The sequence below is a fragment of the Phyllobates terribilis genome, unplaced genomic scaffold (assembly GCF_046119375.1).
Source record: "Phyllobates terribilis strain yellow unplaced genomic scaffold, ASM4611937v1 Scaffold_2__4_contigs__length_985480577, whole genome shotgun sequence".
NCBI lineage: Eukaryota > Metazoa > Chordata > Amphibia > Anura > Dendrobatidae > Phyllobates > Phyllobates terribilis.
The window spans coordinates 764,099,990-764,118,241 of record NW_027362762.1 but is presented as its reverse complement, the minus strand read 5'-3'; positions in this window follow the sequence as shown (position 1 = coordinate 764,118,241).

Genomic DNA, 18,252 nt, shown 5'->3' with positions numbered 1-18,252 from the left:
TATACCACTCTGAGCTCCACGTCTCTTTCAAGGGGCATTAAAACGGTCTTGTTAAACCACTTTGACCTCCACGTCTCATCAAACTGGCATTAAAACTGTCTTGTTAAGCTACTATGAACGCCACGTCTCTTCCAAGGGGCATTAAAACCATCTTGTTAAACCACTATGACCTCCACGTCTCTTAGAAGGGGCATTAAAACCGTCTTGTTAAGCTCCTGTGACCTCCACGTCTCTTCCAAGGGGCATTAAAACCATCTGGTTAAACCACTATGAACTCCACGTCTCTTCCAAGGGGCATTAAAACCATCTTGTTATACCACTCTGACCTCCACGTCTCTTCCAAGGGGCATTAAAACCATCTTGTTAAACCAGTCTAACCTCCACATCTCTTCCAATTGGCATTAAAACCGTTTTGTTAAGCTACTGTGACCTCCACGTCTCTTCCAAGGGGCATTAAAACCGTCTTGTTAAACCACTCTTACCTCCACGTCTCTTCCAAGGGGCATTAAAACCGTCTTGTTAAGCTACTGTGATCTCCACGTCTCTTCCAAGGGTCATTAAAACTGTCTGGTTAAACCACTCTGAACTCCACAGCTCTTCCAATGGGCATTAAAATGTTGTTTTTAATTACCTCTAACCTCCTCGACTCTTCCAACAGGCATTGCATTTCCTCCTAATTTTAGTCATCTTTTGCTTTTCAATGCATAAGCGAACACAAAGGGAGACCCACTCCCCAATAATGGGTAGAAGGTTTTTAGTATGCTGTAATCCACGTCGGTTTCAAGGGGCATTGCAGTTCCTCTTAATTTTTGTGGCAGGCTGCATACTTGCGCTTGCATTGCAAAGAATGGGGGATGTACACTTGAACACTGCCCTGGGACAAGGACTTGCACGGGGATAGTTGCAAGTCAGCATCTTCTGATGCGGCAAGGATCGCTTCTGATGGGCACACTTTAAGGCAGTGACCTGGGTGTCAGAGATGCTTCCAGAGGTCTCCCCATGCTGTTCCCTTGTCTTTTCAGCAGTGTATGTATGGGTCACACAGCACATGGCCAGATCAGGTTGTAAAATGTTAAAATGACATTTCCCGGTGAATGCATTTGTCACGGTTGAAAGCAATACAAAAGTGCAAAAAAGCATAAAAAATGCTACTTGTGAACATAGTCCAAGGTGTGTAGGAGTATTTTTGTTTTTGGTTATTTATTTTACCTTATACACAAGTCTTTACCCTGGAAAAGGAGTGGTCCCTCGTAAACCCATGTTGATATTGGGTCATGAGGTTATTCTTCTTCAGATACTCTAGTATAGCATCTCTTAGGAAACCCTCCAGGTTTTTACCCACAGTAGAGGTTAAGCTTACTGGTCTATAATTTCCAAGTTCGATTTTTGTCCCCTTTTTGAATATTGGCACAACATTTGCTAAACGCCAATCCTGTGGTACAGACCCTGTTATTATGGAATAATACAGTAATTGGCTTGCCCCCAACCACCAGCTGTCTATTTGTACCTGGCCGGACACAACAATATAGGGAAGCCATTTTTTTTTTATTATTTCATGAATTTCATGAAATAATGAAAAAAAAATACGTGGGGCTTCGCCCTATTTTTGTGTCCAGCCAGGTACAACTAGGCAGCTGGGGGCTTGAATCCGCAGCGCAGGGAGGACCCAAGCTTTCTGGGCCCGCCCTGCTGCAAATTGCAGTGCGCAGCCACCCCAGAAACTGGCGTGTTCATAGAAGCGCCAGATTCTGGCGCTGTACCCAACTCATCCAGGGCCGTGGTGCGGTGGCTCACTGGGTATTAAAGGGGTTAGGGCAAGCTTGGCATTATCAGCTGGACCTAAGCCCGAAATTCATGGGGTCACGCCAGTATTACACATGACCGCCATGAATTTCTAGTAAAGTATTTAAAAAAACACAACACCCAGAATAAAGTCCTTTAATTGAAATAAGCACACAATTTTTTAATGTTCTCAATTAAACCATACATACCATCACGCCCATTCCAGCTGAAGACAATGTCTTCTGCAATAAAAGTAAAATAATAAAGCAACCTCATCCTTACCTTTCCATGGTTCCCACGACGGCTCCAGCTCTGCTACATTCACATGACAGGCTGGATTGCAGCTGAATGCCGCAGACACTGAGTAGCGCAGGCATGCTTGCGCTCCTCAGTGTCTGGCTGTGACGGAATCCAGATGATCCGAGGTCATGTCCAATGAACTCAGCTCACCTCATGCACATCACTGACAGCGTGGGAGAATTCTCCTGCGCTCAGCGCTTGAGCAGGAGAATTCTCCCACACTGGGATGGCATTGAGATGACAGGCTGGATCGCAGCTTAGCGCTGCCACCCAGCTTGCCATGCCACAGACACTGAGAAGTGCAGGCATGCTTGCGCTCTCCAGTGTCTCTGAAGGATGACAAGCTGGATGGCAGCGTTCAGCTGCGATCCAGCCTGTCATCTCAATGCCATCCCAGCGTGGGAGAACTCTCCTGCTCAGGCGCTGAGCGCAGGAGAATTCTCCCACGCTGTCAGTGACGTGCATGAGGTGAGCTGAGTTCACTGGACATGAGCTCACCTCATGCATGTCACGTGGGAAAATTCTCCTGCACTCAGCGCTTCAGCAGGAGAATTCTTTCACGCTCACCGCATGCGCAGGAGAATTCTCCCACACTGTCAGTGACGTGCATGAGGTGAGCTGAGTTCATTGGACATAACCTCGGCTCATCTTTATTCCATCACAGCCAGACACTGAGGAGCGCAAGCATGCCTGCGCTTCTCAGTGTCTGCGGCATGGCAAGCTGGATGGCAGCTTTCGGCTGCGATCCAGCCTCTCATGTGAAAGTAGCAGAGCTGGAGCCGTCGTGGGAACCATGGAAAGGTAAGGATGAGGTTGGTTTATTATTTTACTTTTATTGCAGAAGACATTGGCTTCAGCTGGAATGGGCGTGATGGTAAGTATGGTTTAATTGAGAACAATAAAGAATTGTGTGTTTATTTCAATTAAAGGACTTTATTCTGGGTGTTTGTGTTTTTTTTTAACTTTGACTATGGGGTTAGTAATCGGGGTGTCTTATAGATGCCTCTCCATTACTAACCTGGGCTTGATGTCAGCTGGCATTATAAGCTGACATTAACCTCAACCCTATTACCCCACTTCCACCGCTACAGGGCAGTGGGAAGAGCGAGGCTAAGTGCCTGAATTGGCGGCTGACGGCTGGTGTTTCCAGCCTGGGAGGGGGCCAATATTCATGGCACCCTTCCTGGGCTATTAATATCAGCCCCCAGCTGTCTGCCTAGCCTTTGCTAGCTATAAAAATAGGGGGGACCACACGGCATTTTTTTGAGGGTCCCCTATTTTAATAGCTAGCCAAGGCTAGGTATTCAGCTGGGGGCTGATATTAGTAGTCTGGGAAGCTCCGTGGGTATTACCCCCTTCCCAGGCTTCAAACATCTGCCCCAGCCGTCTGCTTAACCTGCGCTAGAGACTAAAATTTCGGGGAACCCCAAGGCAATTTTTTTTTAAATAAATCCTTTATTTTAACACTAAATGACAAGTATAGTAATCAACACTATCACTGTACTTCTTATATATGTTACTGACATGTTTCTATGTATCTAATCTATGTGTGATGCTCTATTTTTTCTATTCTAAATTGTCGGGTACCGATGCTGAATTGCCAGCCGGCTTTTTTAAAGAGACGGTGCATGAAAACACTATTATCTTTTTTAATAAATCCTTTAACACTAAGTGACAAGTACAGTAAGCAACACTGTCACTGTACTTCTTATATATGTGACTGACATGTTTCTATCTATCTAATCTATGTGTGATGCTCTATTCTTTCTGTTCTAAATTGTCGGGTACCGGTGTATGCCGCTGCTGAATTGCCGGCTTTTCATGTAATACATTCTACATTATTCTTAGTTGTTTTCCTTCATGTAGAATTAACCTACAAGGAAAGAAAGGGTTTATTTTCATTCTGATATATGTGTCCCTTTGACTTGCATTGGTTTTCGGTATCGGAATCGGCGATATCCGATATTTTTTGGGTATCGGTCCGATCCTATCCGATCCAATATTTCCCGATATCGGAAGGTATCGCTCAACACTACTGCTGAAAAAAAATCATTTAGCATATTGGCTTTTTCCTCATCCTCATCCACCATTTCACCCAGACTACTTTTAAGGGGGCCAACACTATCATTTTTTATTTTTTTTCTACTTATGTAGTTTAAAATATTTGGGGATTATTTTTACTTTCTCTGGCAATGAGTCTCTCTGACTCAATCTTTGCTGCCTTGATTCGGTTTTTACAGAATTTATTTAATTTTTTGTATTTATTTAATGCCTCATCACTAGCTACTTGCTTTAGTTCTCTAAATACTTTCTTTTTGTCACTTATTGCGCCTCTTAGAGCTCAATTTAGCCATAGTGGTTTCCTCCTATTTCTAGCATGTTTATTCCCATAGGGTATATATTGTGCACAGGTCCTATTCAGGATGCTAATAAATGTCTCCCATTTGCTTTGAGTAGTTTTATGTCTCAGGATATTGTCCCAGTTTATTGCACTAAGATCATCTCTCAACCGTTGGAAGTTTAGTGTCCTTGTAACCCCTCTACTACACTTCTTATTAAAGGTTACATGAAATCTTATTATTTTGTGATCACTATTACCCAAGTGACCCCCCAACTCTTATATTTGATATGCGGTCTGGCCTGTTGGTTAATATTAGGTCTAGCAGTGCCCCCCTTCTTGTTGGGTCCTGAACCAGTTGTGAAAGGTAATTGTCTCTCATAGTTGTCAAAAACCTATTACCTTTGCTTGAACCACAGGTTTCTGTTCCCCAATGTATTTCACGGTAGTTGAAGTCCCTCATAATAATGACTTCTCCTTGAGTCGCTGCTTCATCTATTTGCTTTATGAGGATATTCTCCACTGCTTCCATTATTTTTGGAGACTTATAACAAACCCCTATCAGTAATTTATTATTTTTTCCCCCTCTCCACCCACAGGGACGCTACATACATTTTCATTAGATTCACATATATTCTCACGCAAGATGGGTTTTAAGGATGATTTTACATATAAACACACACCCCCCCTCGCTTGTTGGACGCTCATTTCTAAACAGACTATAGCACTGTAAATTAACTGCCCAGTCATGGGACGCATCCAGCCATGTCTCAGATATCCCCACCATGCCATAATTATTTTCCAACAAAATTAATTCTAATTCCTCCATTTTGTTGGTGAGGTTCCAGGCATTAGTGTACATGCATTTTATGTATCTCTCTGTACCTCTATTCCTTCTTACTATATTGACTGTTCTAACCCCACCCCCAATTTCTTTATTTGTGCCCAGGTCACTATCTGCACTATCTATCCCACCTATAAAATGAATACCCTCCCCCCAAATCCCTAGTTTAAACACTCCTCGAACCTTCAAGCCATTTTCTCCCCCAGCACAGCTGCACCCTCCACATTGAGGTGCAGCCGTTCCTAGCGTAGAATCTGTAGCCAAATGAGAAGTCGGCCCAGTTCTCCAGGAACCCAAACCCCTTCTTCCTACACCAGTTTATGAGCCACTTATTTATCTCCCTAATCTCTCGTTGCCTCTCTGGCATGGCACGTGGTACAGGTAGTATTTCAGAAAATAACACCTTGGAGGTCCTTGCTTTAAGCTTGCAGCCTAATTCCCTGAATCATCTTTAAGGACTTTCCACTTCCCTCCAACTTTGTCATTTGTGCCAATGTGCACCATGACTGCTGGGTCCTCACCAGCCCCTCCCAGTAATCTGTCAACCCGATCAGCGATGTGCTGGACTCAAGCGCCAGGTAGGCAGCACACTGTTCGATGATCCCTGTCGATCCCTTTGTGACAGATTGCACTATCTGTTCCCCTAATAATTGAGTCCCCCACTACCACCACCTGCCTGGCCTGCCCTGCTCTCATATTTTCCCACTTACTGGAGCTGACACTCCTCCGGCTTTCAGAGCACATGCCTTGCTGCAGCAGTGCTACCCCTGTACCGACACCCCCCTCATCTGCCAACTTTGCAAGCTTATTGGGGTGTGCCAGATCAGGACTAGCCTCCATGGCACTCTTCCCTCTACTCCCACTTCTAACTGTCACCCAGCTAGCTGCCACACTGTCCTGCTACTCCATACTATCACCCTCCCTGGCACATTTAGTTTGATAAAAATGGCCCACTGTTTGCAAAACTACCCTAAAAAAGTAACTGAATCTAGCTCTAAAAAATTAAACAATATATTATAATGCATTACCTATCCAAACATTTATATTTTGAGAACGATTACACACAAAAAGGCTAGCATGACCACAATAAAATGTCACATAAGCAAAAACATTTGTGCAATGTCATCAATTTGCTGTATTTTGGCTGACTATTTTACAGTTTTTATTGTAATAAACAGCTAAGTCACAAGCAAGTTGTCTGCAAGTCAATTGAAATCTGTGACAAGTGAGTCATATGCAGCTTGTGAAAAGTGACAGAAACTACAGCATATTTGGAAAAATTTGCAACTCTGTGTGGCAGTTGCCATAGGTGGCAGGTTGCAATGTGGCACCATAGGATATCATTAGATAATATTTCACAATGTGATGTTAATGACACTACAATCTCAATGTCACACAACACATTACCATTTAGCCAAACTTTTAAAGGGAACCTGTGATCAGATCTCCTGTAATTTAGCTGCAGTCAACATTTTATATTCCTCCTAAATAAGATTCTAATGATCTGCTTCGTGTTCCCCATAGACAGGCATACTGTTAAAATTATCTTTCTGTATTATCTATACAGCTCTCCCTGTATAGTAATCAGCATCAAGTGGTCCGATGGGCATATAAAGACGAATGTCTCAGGTTGAGAGTAAATGGTTTTTATGTTTGACTCTCTAAAACCTAGAGGTTTGAACTCAGAAATCAAACTGTTTGTCTGGCATCCCTGTGGGTTCAGTCGCCACAGAGGTACTGCATCTCACCCAGAGGTGTGGTATCTCACTCTCAGGTAAGGAAGAAGTACTGCCTGGGACCCTAACAGCTGCATCCAACACTACACTATTCCAGATCAGCAGGAGGGGCAAGATGCGTCGATTCCCTGATGAGCCCTGTTCCTGGCTGGAGTGGGGGGAACCAAGAGAGGGGGAACTATGTAGTGGGTGTGGGTAGAGGAAGTAAATCAAGGGAACACTTGTTAGGAATAGTATAAAGAGGGAAGCCATCTTGGGAGTTCGGTTCAGTCAGAGGAGGACAGTGAGAGGAGCAGGAGCTCTTTAGGAGCTCTGGTCAGGAAGAGGGCCTAGCCAGCGAGGCCCAAGACTGAAGAGAGAGAGGAGCAGGAGAAAGGGTCCAGGAACGTTGAAGGGACCCCAGGGGTACAGGTAGTGCTTGAGGCCACACGTACGCCCAAATCTGCCAGGAGGTGGAGAGGTCAGGTCGCACAGAGGGGACCGGTGCCTAAACTAGCAGAGTTCTTTAAGCCTCAACTAGGAAATCGGAGGCTGCAGTGTTTCAGGTACTGCAGCCACAAGCCACATCTGTTTCACCAAGAAAGTGGCCATAGAGGACCCAGGGGACAGACAAGACGTCGCCCTGCAAGGTCTGCGGTCACTGGATTGGGACACTAGGTGTGAGGTGCAGGAAGACGGCCAGATGGAACACACAGAAGGGGGTCCTGTTATGTACTCCGGAGGTACCTGAGGGCTGGCTGAGCCCCTGCCCCGTGAACACAGCATGACGTGGGGAGTTATGATCTGCAGTTTTAACCATGAGCAAAGTCAGAACTGTGAGTAAATCCGGAAGACTGCACCCCAATGTCTCTGTCAATTATTACTGCTGCGCCATCACCCCCTGCACTACACAGCAACATCTTTAACATCTACACTGCCCTGGAGCTAAGCTCTACCTGTGGAGAGCTAAACCAACTCTGCTGTACTGACATCAGCTCCAGAGGACCTGCTCCGCAGCGGCAGCTCTCTCTAGCCGCATACTACAGGTAGCGTCACAAACTCTATATAAGAACTATAAATCCCCTGTAAATATCCCCTTTTATTGACCACCCTGGGTCATGGTCCTGGTCACCGCCACTGTGACATCTCCCCTGCAATGACTGGCCCGGCACCAAGTACCCCACGGCCCAGGGGGTGTGTCATCTTCGTTTAATGAAGATTGACAGCCATAAAAAAAAAAGAAAAAAAAAAAAAGTGACCGCTACCTGCCCAATGGTACACTCCCACCCATAGACCTATAAAAAGGACCCACAAGTGCCTAGGGATCAGCTCTGAAGAAGGAAGCCGGAGTTTCCGAAACGCATCAGCCTTTCTGATCCCCCTAGGCCACCATACTAGTACTCACAAATGTGTCGTGATGCCACGCAGGTCCTCAAGCGGCCAGTGTGCACAAGCGCGCAGGACCTCTACTGCGCAGCCGAGTGCCGGCACACAGAGATTGGTGAGAGAGGCGGGTCTCCGGCCAGGACCCTGCCCCTCCCCTCTCTGCACCACGCCACCAGCGCTCATTAATACAGTGGAGGAAGCTTCTTCTGCCACACGGACCGGCAGCCACACAGGTCCACTGACATTGGATGTCCACAACTGACAAGAAGAGTGCAACTGAACCATAAGTCATTGTGCCAACTTGCTACAATATGTGCAGCTCCCTGGACTGTTCTATGCAATCTGTGATTAAGCTGTGATTTGTTTTCTCTGACCAATGCAAGGATTTAAAACAACAGTGGTCAGGGGACTGCGCCTACTTCTATAAAACCAAGACAAGCCACCCACTACTAGTGCTGCAGAAATTCTACCCCGCTCCTGTGGCGCCCAGCAGCGCTTGGTATCACAGATCCTAGAAGGGTGTATTGAGGGATTCCTAAACAAGAGGTCCCCATAACCATTCACACATCTCCACCTTCCACCTCAGACCACCAGAGGGAGATCGTTAGGGATAGATAAATAGGGAATGTGGAGCCGGGCAGCAGTTATTCTAGACTGGAGTCGACAGAGAGCAAACCTGTTGAGAGAGTTCCTGCAGTAGAAGCCTGGGAGAGGTCAGTCTGCAGTGGAGCACAGTCCAGACTCAGTTGTAGCTCAGAGCAGTGAGCTTTAGGTGTGCCAGCGCCATAAGATCGGTGAAGCACAGCAAGCTGCCTTTAGTGTGAGTAGCCTAGAGAGGGCCCGAGTAGACCGAAGGCGAGAGGAGAGTTAGTACGTAGGGGGCAGAGGAGCTTAACTGGCTCACCCCGAAGATTTTACCGGACACCGGGTCCGAAGTTTACTGGGATCTCTAAGACCCAGTAAGGCATAACCGGAATCCTTGGAGAACTACAAGTCCCAGTATCGCTAAAGTGCTGATACGTAACAGAGCCAGGAGACACATAGGCCCGCAGCTAAGGTGCGTGTACTCCAAGAAAAGGCCCTACCACAAGGTCAGCCAGTGCAGGATAGAGACAAAGTTAGGCCTAGCTCCAGGCAGGTCAGAAACTTACTACACAGAAGCAAGAAACAGGAGGCCCAAAACCCACTCATTGGGGAGGATCCTGACATGCACCCTTCACCCTACAGTGCTCGGGGACATGCCTGAATTTCCATCAGTAAAAGGTACTGAAGTGACTATCGTGTCTGTCCCTATTCTTGCTCGGACCCGGCTGTGTCTCTCCGTCCTGCTTTCCCCATCAGTACGCTGCCCTGAGGCCTAGCTCCACCTGTGGGGAGCTATACCATCTAGCTGCCTTATCACCGGCCTCAGTGGACTGCCGCAGCGCTTGTGATTCTTACCAGAAACCACCGGTGGCGTCACGAACTTTTATAAACTTCACAAATCAACAACCTTTTAAAGGAGCGACCCCAGGGTACGGGCCCGGGAGCCGACCACCGCAACATCCCTAAAGGCCAGGCTAAAGGCCTGGGTACCGAGTTATCCCCATCCCCCTGGGCTAGTCACTCCTCTCCAGCAAGGAACCCATTTGCTTTAACTACTCCTGGGTCCATGAATACACCCACCAGTGTTTAGCACCTTGCAACCACTAAATGTAGGTCTCCTCCTAAACAGCACCAGTCAGCAACAAATAAGTGACTCGACCTGTACAGGTATATTCCACCACTGCTCTGTAGCAGTACTCGTTATAAAATACCACCATTTCCTATTAATCTTTTTTCCCACTCCCTTTGTCACTAAATATAGGTGATCGCCTTCACTCCACAAGTGGAAGCCGCCCCCTTCTCTGCATCCAAACCTTCTAACTACAATCGACCAACACAGGTATAAAAACCCAGTTTTCTCCCCTCTCCCTTCCATAGGCAACTAAGACCTCCCGTGACTGAAGGAAAATCGACTCTCATTCCCTTGCAGTCTAACTGGAACGTGGATAACTCACACCTGACCGGACCGCTTCCCCAAAACCCTCCTACACCTCAGATCAGGTAACTAGATATCTCAATAATATAAGAAGGCAACCTCTAAAACTTGCCACTAAACAATTCCCTTCCTTTTCTCCATATAAGGGGGACCCTCCGACCTGGTCATCAAAAGACCCTCCAGGAAGATCATAACTGCCTCTCAAACAGGAAAAACTTCTAGGGCTCCCATCCTGACTATCTTCCCTCCTCCCATTGCTTTTAGCCTACTAGCCACCTTTTAAAACCATCATTGTTAACTTCTTGTAACCTACGTATTTAATAAAATTGGACAATTTTAACATCTTCTTTGTTATTTCTTGCCACATACCCTATACACTAGCGCAAGTTGTTTTATATATAAAGACGAATATTAGTGCCTTATGTGAGCACACTAAACTGACCACATTAATTAAAAATAGATGCAATGGGTTGTCAAGCTCACAGCAGGCACTGAGATTGGTCCACATATGCTCATTGGACCTTTCAGCGCTGTTTGCCATCAGCGGTGAATAAAAGATAATTTTTACCAGTATACCATGCTGTAGTGGAGCACAAAACGGATAGTTAGAATCCAAATTAGGAGGCACGTAAAGAGCTGGCATGGCATAAAGAGCTGGCAGCAGGCAGTAATAAATGAAAAAGCTGTTGCCAGCTTACCATTAAACTTACAGGGAAGAAAAACATGACGAACCTGAAGAAGGTGTAAGTAATGCATCAAAATGCATTCTATATGCATATACATACAGTGGGGAAAATGAGAATTTGATACACTGCCAATTTTGCAAGTTTTCTCACCTACAAAGAATGGAGAGGTTTGTAATTTTTATCATAAGTACACTGTGAGAGACAGAATCTAAAAAAAATCCATAAAATCACATTGTATGATTTTTACATAATTAATTTGCACTTTATTGCATGAAATAAGTATTTGATACAATAGGAAAACAGAACTGAATATTTGCTACAGAAACCTTTGTATGCAATTACAGAGTTCAGACATTTCCTGTAGTTCTTGACTAGAGATGAGCGGTGTTTGACTCGAACTGTTAGCCAATCTCAAATTCGAGTTGTTTTGGGCGGTGTTCGAGCCGTTCGGCGAACACTAACGATTTGAAAAAATCCAGCTGTTCGAGGTTATGTTCGATAACTGTTCGTGCACCAAAATCATAACTGGATTTTTTCTCAGTAATGCTGAAAATTAATGTTAATACGCAGTTTGAGTGTACAGCGGGGCGGGGGGAGGGGCAGGGGATGGATCTCTTCATAAATAATGAAGATCTCCTTTTTTTTTTCTCTTTCCCGCATTTACAGTGGGGAGGTGCAAACTGTCAGCCTATCAGCAGTGCACACACGGAGCGAACTGCTTTTTTTCACACAAGCAAGGGCATGTGTCATTGGCAGTGTATGTCACATGTCCTTGCCCTATAAGACCCAGCCATTTTCCACGTAGCCACCATTTTCTCACTGCTGCAGCTGCGTGTTAGACGGCACCGCTGTTTCTGTGTGCGCTATACTTTGAGTGTCCTTTTCAAGCCAATTTTCTCTGAAATATACAGATAGCTTGGGAGTAGGGAATAGTTGTGATTGCAGTTCTTTTGAGGACTAGGTTACATAATTTCCTACGACTTTTATCATGCAGTTCTTTGCTCTTAAATAGATAGGTTGGGAGTAGGGACTAATTGTAATTGCAGTCCTTTTGAGGGCTAGGTTACATCAGTTCCTATCACTTTTTGCCAGGCAAGTCTGTGCCAGTGCTGTGCAAGTTTTTTTCACAGCATTTGGCAAAATCTAGCTAAGCAAATCCTTTTTGGCCTCTTGCAGTGTGTGTTAGTCAGTGGAGTAGCCTATCTGTGTTGCAAGCTACACCACCTGTGTATAGAATACAATTTTTTTTATTGCACCTAGCCAAGTAAAACCTTTTGGGCATAGCATCATTCTATTAGTCCATCTATACTAACCTCCACCAGGTTGCAAATTAAAAATAATTTTTATCTGCATCTAGCTCTGATAAAATATTTGTGCTTGTAGCAGTGTGTGGGACTTGTTCTATTAGTCCATCTATACTAACCTCCACCAGGTTGCAAATTAAAAATAATTTTTATCTGCATCTAGCTCTGAAAAAATATTTGGGCTTGAATCAGTGTGCGGGACTTGTTCTATTAGTCCATCTATACTAACCTCCACCAGGTTGCAAATTAAAAATAATTTATATCTGCATCTAGCTCTGAAAAAATATTTGGGCTTGTAGCAATGTGTGGTACTCATTGTATTAGGCCATCTATACCAAGCTCCACCAGCTTTGAAATTAAGAATTTTTAGCTGCATTTTGCCTGTAAAATAATTTTGGGCATATTAGCAGTGTGTGGTATTCATTCTTTTAGGCCATCTATACTAAGCTCCACCAGCTTTCAAATTACTAATAATTTTTAGCTGCATCTTGCCTGGAAAATAATTTTGGGCATATTAGCAGTGTGTGGTACTCATTCTTATAGGCCATCTATACTAAGCTCCACCAGCTTTGAAATTAATAATAATTTTTAGCTGCATCTAGCCCAGAAAATAATTTTTCTTTCCAATAGTGGTAGCAATAGAAATATGGGGTGCGCGCCTGGCTAACAAAAATATACGCTTCATAACAAAAAACACCAGCCTAGCGCACTGCATTAATAAGATGGCATCATCGTCTCTCTCAGTGCTAGGCCTACTACGCCGGCTAGCATTCCTGTGCCTAAAACACAATGTATGGGTCCTCGCTAGCCACGATGCAGAGGGGTCTAAAGCTGCTGCTAACGCTTTATCACAATTCAATTGGCAGATTTTCACAGAGCTCCTCCCCAACGCCGACCCATCGGGCAACAGTTGCCCACCCTCCCTATGGGATCTAGTGGTGAATAGTTGATGCCATTAATCAAAGCGTCAGTTGCCCCGTCGACGTGGCAAGCAAACGGGAAGGCATGGGAAGAGTGGACACGACTAGTAGCAGGCAAACGGGTTGACCAATGTGAACAAGCCAGATTACAAGTCACCATAGAATTTCTCCACCAGCTAATGATGAGGGGCATATCAGGGGCGTCAGCGCAGCGGTGTCTGACCGAAGTAGCATTTCACTTCCAACTACTGAATTGGGGAGATTCATCATCAGACGATCCATAAAAGGGTGGAAAAGAGGTCAGCCAAGTCAGGAGTGTAGACGTCCCATCCCGTGTCACTAAAACTGATTTCTCACATCATATCCCTAACACAATTAACATGACACTCACAATTTGAAGCAACACTACTGTCTACTGCATTTGTGATCACCTTCTTCGAGGCGCTATGCATAAGCACATTAATCCCTCAATCCAAAATTACCACCAGTGGAGGCTTATTACACCAGGACATAGTCATAGCCAATAATGCAATACGTCTACGCATACGCCAATCGAAAACGGTTCCAGCGGGCAGGGGCACTTGGGTACTTCTACAACCCACAAAAGGTACACTGAGTCGGGTAACAATAGTAAAAACATATATAACCATCAGATCACAAAGTAATTTCTTCCTATCACACATTGATCGAATGCCATTATCAAGATACCAGTTCCAAGCTATATTTAATAAATGCATAACATCAGCAGGGAACCACCCCAAAGATTATGGGACACACTCATTCCACATAGGCGCGGCCACAGAAGCAGCAAGAGCAGGACTGTCAGAAACGGAAGTTCAGAGGGTAGGGAGATGGCGATCCACGTGTTTGGCGAGATACATAAGACCAGACTTATCCTAACGTGGTTTGTTTCTTTTACAGGTGACGCTAAGCCAACAGTGTGGGTGATAGGCCACTCGTATATATATTGGGCAGAAAAAAAGGCGAAAGTCCACCCAGGTGGGGGGAAATTAGAGTTTCGTAACACATATTTCAACTGGAGAGGTATTAGAGGCCTGCTATGGCCACAGGTACTAATGGAGGTAATCAAGGTAGGGAGAGAGGCAAGAGGTCCCGTCATCTTAGTTATACAGGCCGGGGGAAACGACCTAGGTCATCACAAGAGCGCATAACTAATGGCAATAATGAAACTAGACACTGAGCGCTTCAGAGAATTTTTCACAAAACTAACTATAGTATGGTCAGAGATTGTGCCGATAGCAGTATGGCAAGGTGCGCGAGACATCACGGCCATCAAATGGACAAGGCGGGTAATAAATATTCGGAGGGCAAAATTTAGAAGAGACAGAGGTGGTGTAGTGACACAACACCGACAACTGGAAGGAGATAAAGCAGGCCTCATACGACCCGACGGTGTTCACTTAATGGATATTGGACTGGACTTATTCCTGTCAGGACTCCAGGACGGAGTGGAACAAGCATTAAGAGTGATGGATGGGGGTCAGTGTCCTGCATACGAGTACGCAGGATCCTCCTTGGCCTGGAAATAGAAAGGACATGTTGGAGAGTTACACTTGTTGGCCAACTTGCCGGTGTGGAGACCCAGGGCATGCTGGAACAAGCTTATTTATTTTAGAAATAAAATGCCTTTCTAATGGAATGAGTATAAAGAGTTAATAAAGCTGTGACCGATCCTCACCCATCCAGTTGTAAGAGTTACATTATTGTATTGTCAAGGAAAGGGGGGCGGTAGTGTGGCTGAGCGTCTGGGTTTGGTTGGGGGTCCCAACAGTCTGCCTAGGCTAGATGCATTTAAAAATTCTAGATACACAGGCGGTGCAGCTTTCTTCGCAGCTGGGCTACTACGCCCAAAGTATTGCCTAGGCAATATGCAGTTTAAAATTCTACGCTGACTAGCAGACACTGAAGTTTTGGAGCAGACCTCTGAGTAAACAGCTCTTCAGACTCAACCATCTGTGTTACCCCAAGCCATACGTTATGTTGTTTCTTACAGTTAAAAGGGGGGGGGACGACCCAACCCACCTGGAATTGACGATGCCAACGTCACGTAAAATACAGCAAGGGGACTCCAAAAAGAGTCTCCATTTTTTCCAAAAATTGGGGCACAGACACCACTTAAGTGGCATCAATTGCCCCAGAGTTGCTTAAAATGGTTGGTGAGGTGATTTTACCAAATCCTCAAGATTTTAGTCTCCCCAGGATGACACAGGGGTAGAAAAGTCCTTGCATATCCAAGATTTGTTCATCTTTATGAACGTGAGTCTGTCTACATTCTCAGTGGACAGCCGCGTGCGCTTATCTGTCAGCACACCACCAGCAGCGCTGAACACACATTCTGAGAGAACGCTGGCTGCAGGGCATGACAAGATCTCCAAGGCGTGAGTGGCGAGCTTCGGACATTTTTCCAAATTGAAACCCAAAATGAGCAAGGGTCCAGTGACACAGTCATGGCTTCGATGTTCACTTGGAGATACTCCTCTACCATCGTCTGTAGGCGTTGACTATGTGTCAGACTTCTTGTCTCCTGTGGCCTTGCAAAGGATGGTTTAAAAAAGTGGTCAAACGATTCCACAAAATTGCTGTTACCAGCAGATACTGTGTTACTGTTACGGTTTGAGTGATGAAGGCTCGACAGTCCCACGGTTTGCAAGTTAGAACTGTGAGATTCACTACGTGCACCACTGGTGTTTTGTGGAAAAGCACATGTAAGATTCTGCAACAGCCTCTGCTGATACTCCTGCATGCGTAAATCCCTTTATATGGCAGGAATTATTTCAGCAAATTTACTTTTGAACCGGGGATCTAAGAGTGTGGCAACCCATTAGTCGGGATCACTTTGAATTCTGACAATCCAAGGGTCATGTTGCAGGTAGTGCAGCAAGAAGGCACTCATGTGTCTTGCACATCCAGGAGGACCAAGTCCTTGTTGTGTTGGTTGTGAGGTAAGAATCATGATTCCTTCCTCTGCCCTCTCCCCCCAACCTCACACAACAGAAATGTGATCAAGGTCTCCCTCATCTGATGAGTCTTACATGCCCATCGCCAGTTTGTCCTCCACTTCTTCCTCGGCTCCTGCACCTTCCTCAACAGTTTGGCTGCTACCATGCGCCCTGGTTAATCCCTCTCCCCCACCCTCCCATGCCTGCCGCCTTGGTGCAGCCGACCGTCTGGACCTTGGAGATGTTATCCCTTCCGCATACGACTCCTCCTCTACTTCCTCCACCTCCTCTTGTCCCACCACCTGACTCTGAATTCTGTTTAACGTGTGCTCCAGCATGTAAATCACCGGAATAGTCATGCTGATAATGGCATCGTCAGCACTAAACATCTTCGTCACCATTTCAAAACTGTGCAGAAGGGTGTGTGGTGCCCCTGAGGGTTCAGTCGCCACAGAGGTACTGCATCTCACCCAGAGGTATGGTATCTCACCCTCAGGTAAGGAAGGAGTATGGCTCGGAACCCTAACACCTGCATCCAACACATACCCGCAGTGGGGGTCGGGCGAGACTGCTCCTAAGGGAGAGCACAGTCCCAGGTCCCTAGCTGGCGGGAGGGTCCTATTTAGTGGGTGTGGGTGGAGAAAGCAGCTTAGGGGAGCGCATGACAGGGATAGTATAAATAGGAAGCCATCTTAGAAAGAGCTAGCCAGTCAGAGGAGGAGAAGTGACAGGAGCAGAGGCTCTGCATGAGCTCTGCTCCGAAGGCGGGCCTAGTCTGGGAGGCCCAGGACTGAAGGAGAGAAGAGAGGAGTGGGAGCAGGAAGGCTCCAAAAACCGAAGGGACCCTAGGGGTACGGGCCATGCATAAGGCCACCCATACGCCCGCTGCTACCAGGAGGTAGAGGGGTGAGGCCAGATAAGGGGAACCGGTCCCTCAACTAGCGGAGAAACAGCAAGGCTCAACTAGAAAACGGAGGCTGCAGCATTTCATGTACTGCAGGCCAAAGTCCACACCAGTCTCACTAAGAAGGTAGCCACATAGGACCCAGAGGACGGAACACACCTCACCCGCCAAGGCCCGAGTATACAGAAGTGTCACTGGGTCTGAGGTGCAGGGAGATGGCAACAGAAAGGACACCCAGAAGGGGGTCCTGCTAAGTATTCCGGAGCTATCTGGGGGTGGACTGAGCCCCTCACTGAGTATGCACAGCACGACGGGGGAGATTGCTCTGGTACCTGTAATCTGGACTGCAACAACTGTGAGTAAAGATCTTGGGACTGCATCACACGGACTCTGTGTTCATTACTGACTCCCTGCACTACAAACACCATCATCCACCCACACTGCCCTGAAGCTACACTCTTCCTGTGGTGAGTAATAATACCATTGCTGCAAAACCACCAGCTTCAGAGGACTGTTCCGCAGAGGCGGCCCCTTTGGCCGCACTCCACAGGTGGCGTAGTCAGACATTATAAAACCCATATATACAAATTACCCTTGGATTGACCGCCCTGGGTCACGGACAGGGTCACCGCCACAGTGACTACAACCCCCAGCGTCTACCGGCCCAACTCTGGGTACCCCACGGCCCAGGGGGCGCGTCAACTTCATAGGTCCCTGATCTGAGACCACTCCTGCAGCGTGATTTGCTGCACCTCTGGATCTCGTTGGTCCAGGCTATACGTCAGAATGTATTGCACCAGGGCTTGTCGGTGCTGCCACAGTCGCTGCAACATGTGCAGAGTTGAATTCCACCGTGTCGGCACATCGCTTTTCAGCCGGTGAACTGGCAGGCCCAACGACTTCTGTAGAGATGTAAGTCGTGCTGAGGGATGCGAATGGTGGAAGTGAGCACACAGCGACCGTGCCCTCTGCAGAAGGCCTTCTAGTCCGGGATAGTGGGCTAAAAATTGCTGGACAACCAAGTTCAACTCGTGAGCCATACAAGGAACGTGTGTGACATTGCCCCGGCGAAGGGCCGCACAAAGGTTTGCAG